At 33.1% G+C, this 3,896-nt stretch overlaps 1 pseudogene; it reads left to right on the top strand.

The window, feature by feature from the left end:
• The first annotated feature begins 2,581 nt into the window (after nucleotides 1–2,581).
• LOC128117625 (probable ATP-dependent RNA helicase DDX5) lies at nucleotides 2,582–3,258 on the top strand (annotated as a pseudogene).
• The last annotated feature ends 638 nt before the right edge of the window (nucleotides 3,259–3,896 follow it).

Here is a 3,896-nt window from a genome sequence, read left to right as displayed (position 1 = left end):
GGAGGTAGTTTTTTTGGAAGAAAAAAGAGTTTCAGTGGGATAGAGCATGAATGAGAGTTGAAGAAAATGTACTGGAGTTAATGCATACATGTATGAAATTGACAATAAAGATTAAAATTATATATATTATATATTATATATATATAATTATTGTTTTATGTTATTGTATCCTACTTCTGAGTCAAGTGCTGAAATTAATTCTTGAAATAGAATCTACATATGGTGAAGAACTTTATACAGCAAAACACAGTGAAGACATCATTTGGGCAAATAATGGAAGTGTGACATATCAGTTCTCCACTCTTCCTCTAAAGTCAAAAGTTCCATGATTAAGCTCAGATACACAATGTTCAGATATCGCTAAGTATTAGAAAACATCTACCCTGAAGAAACATTATCTCACTAACTTGTGAATTAAGTGTTCAACACGCAAGTTTTTGAGAAACACATTTAAACCATAAATATATCGTATGAGAAATGTACAAGACACTCTGGGATGATTATTTTTCTTATAAAACAAAGGAAATTTTAAGTCAGAAAATTCAAAAAACGTGTTTTAAGTCCCATGGAATGGATCATGCTAATACTTAGTTGTTCAGTATACTAGAGTAGGAACATTACTTGAACCTATCAGTCTGAAACCAAAATAAAAGATATCACAAGACTCCATCTCAAAATCAAAACAAAGTATTTAAAAAGTAAAACATTGATAAAGTAATTTATATAATACTACATGTTTCATAAAACTTATGTGGAACTTATTCTTAACTAAATTTTCTAGAAAATGTTGACTTTTAATGTGCATTTAATGGTATTAGTACTTCTTGCCATAGGAACCCCAGAACCATTTATCTTGATAGTCAATCAATAGTCAAGTCAGACTCTTTTGTATTGTGCCAGAATTCAAAGCTAAATACAAGTCAGTTTCAATCACTAGGATCCTAGCATTTCTTTGCACTTTGTCATTATATACTTAATTCATTACAATGCAAGGTTGTCAAATGAGACACTGTCACTTTAACTTGCTAATAAACCACCTTTACCTTGTTCTTTCCATCAAAAGATTATATAGACGTGAGACTTTATGTGCTAAGGATATTTTCTACTGTGATATTGAATGGAAATGCAGATTAGACAGGGGTAATTAATCACTCAGATATGATCAGGTCAGTGCTTTCACATTTAGTGTATAATGATTCATCTGTTTTTTGGTGGTTTTCTTGTTATTTTTGGGGTGTGTGTGTGTGTGTGTGTGTGTGTGTGTGTGTGTGTGTGTGTTTTATTTTTTCCACTGACAGAACTGAGAAGTAAATATTACTTTATGAATGTCATAATGTTTTTTATTTGATTATAGATTCTAAGAAGAAAATATATGAAGATTTTTAATACTCTTACCACCTGAGTGGGAAGGAATGATGCAAATACTCCATTACATATATTTTATCATGAAATTCTAATGAATATTCTCAATAGTCAATGGCAAAAAGTAATATATTTTTAACTCTAGATCATACAATGGTCAGATATTCCTACCTCTGAATATTGTGTTATATACCTCTTCCAGAAAATCTCACTTCCAGATTAAAGCCTCATTTAAAAATTTTAAATTCTTTAAGAAGCAAAAATTATCTGTGTTAGTAAGTATAGGAATATAATAATGAGGTAACTTTATAGTCCCACATTTATCCATTGACTCCAGTTACTTTCTGTAGCTAGTTATAAAGTGGAGACTATGTCACAGAGCATCTGGCTTTTAGTATCTGCCTGAATTAAAAATAAAGAAATATTTTCTTCTTTTGTTTTAGTTTTATATTCTGATAAACCTTGCCTAAAATGGTAATTGACTTTGAGAACTATGAATAGGTTGTTATATGAGAGATTTTTGTAACAATTGCCATTTGTGTTTAAATTATTTATGATTCTGTTAAGAAAAACCATGAGTATCAGATTCCATTTACTACATAAGCCTAGTGAAAGGCTCTACATTCTCCTTTATGCCTTGTACTTGGAGGAAAAGAAAAGGTGACAATAATCATCTTAATAAAAATAATATATTGCTTACTAAAAGCAGCATGCTGAGAAGTCAATGTTATCTAGTTGCTTTGCTGACCAGACATGTATCATTTTTTTTCTCATTCTTTCCATTAAACTGAAACATACACTTTTGGCATTTTGTTTGTTTAGAGAATTATATAACCTCTGCAGTAGATTGTGTTCCTTGAAATCTGAATTAGTGTCATATTAAGGGTTATCTTTTATACATATTAACTGGGAAGTTCTTAGGTGTCCTACATTTGGTGCATCACCTATTTTGTTTATAAAATGGAAGCATTAATAATTTTCTAATAGTTGTGTCTATGTGTACATGTGTGTGTATAAAGTCCAGTAGTAAATAAAAATGAGATCCTATTAGTAGAAAAAATATGATATAGAATATTATTAAGTGTAAACAATTCTCATATGGATAAAGGAGTTAGAAAAAAGTGCTGTTCACAAAAAATATACCCAGTGGTTATTAATTTATTTACTTAATTTGTCTTATCTTCCATATGTACCATCAACTTTCAGAAGCAGTGGGTCTATGCTTCTATCAAAGCAGCGTGTAGGCCACATAAATCATCAGTCATTCCTAGAGAGGGGTGATGGGCCTATTTGCTTGGTGCTGAAACCAACTTGAGAACTGGCCTAGCAAGTACAGCAAGTCACTGCTGAATACTGTAGTGCTTGTCACTTGAAGTCTACTTGGATCTATGGTGGTGCTACCAAGGGACCACAGATTAGGAAAGAGGTGTAGAAATCTGTATTGCAACACCTGGAAGACTGATTGACTTTTTAGAGTGTGGGAAAACCAACCTGAGAATTACAACTTACCTTGTCCCTGATGAAGTTGATAGAATGCTTGATATGGGACTTGAACCCCCAAAATGGAAAATTATGGATCAAATAAGACCTAATAGACAAACCCTAATGTGGGGTGCAACTTGGCCAAAAGAAGTAAGACAGCTTGCTGAAGATTTCCTGAATGACTATATTCATATCAATATTGGTACACTAGAACTGAGTGCAAACCATAACATTCTTGAGATTGTGGACATGAGTCATGATGTAGAAAAGGATGAAAAACTTATTCATCTAATGGAAGAGATCCTGAGTGAGAAGGAGAATAAAACCATTGTTTTTGTTGAAACCAGAAGAAAATATGATGAACTTAGCAGAAAAATGAGGAGAGATGGGTGGCCTGCCAAATCAGGGTGTTAATGATAAAAATTCTTCTCAAATTTGGGCAGCTCATAAAGATTCCACTTCTTCTTAATTAGTTTCTCCCCAGGATTTCCAAACTTCTTTTCAGAGAGGGGTCCTGTTCTACTAGTGCTGTGGGATGTTGTTCTGTTTGCTGTGAATATGTCTTGCTCTGATTGGTTGATAAATAATGCTGTTTGGACAATAATGAGGCAGAATAAGTTTAGGCGGTACATTCCAACTAGAGAGAGAGGAAGGAGAAAATTGGAAGGCTGGGTCAGGAGACACTGCCAGCCACTACTACCATGAGAATCAAGATGTAAAGTACCAGTAAGCCACAAGCCATGTGGCAACTTATAAATTAATAAAAATGGGTCAATTTAAGATATAAGAACTAGATAGCAAGAAGCCTGCCATGGCCATACGGTTTATAAGTAATATAAGTCTCTGTGTGTTTACTTGGGTCTGAGCAGCTGTGGGCCCAAACAGGAATGGAGAACACTCCAACTACATCCATATAGAAAAGGAAAAGCATATACCTGATGAATTAGCAAATTAAGGTTTGCATGAGGAAAAGCTATATAATCTGAGTTCCTAGTTGCATTCTATCTGAAACTAGTAATGTCAAACAAAAGAAAATAAAGCCATATGGTTAG

The sequence above is a fragment of the Peromyscus californicus genome, unplaced genomic scaffold (genome assembly GCF_007827085.1).
Source record: "Peromyscus californicus insignis strain IS unplaced genomic scaffold, ASM782708v3 Scaffold_10__1_contigs__length_136768540, whole genome shotgun sequence".
NCBI classification, from domain to species: Eukaryota; Metazoa; Chordata; class Mammalia; order Rodentia; family Cricetidae; genus Peromyscus; species Peromyscus californicus.
The sequence above is the reverse complement of the archived record's forward strand: the minus strand, read 5'-3'. Positions and strand labels throughout refer to the sequence as shown.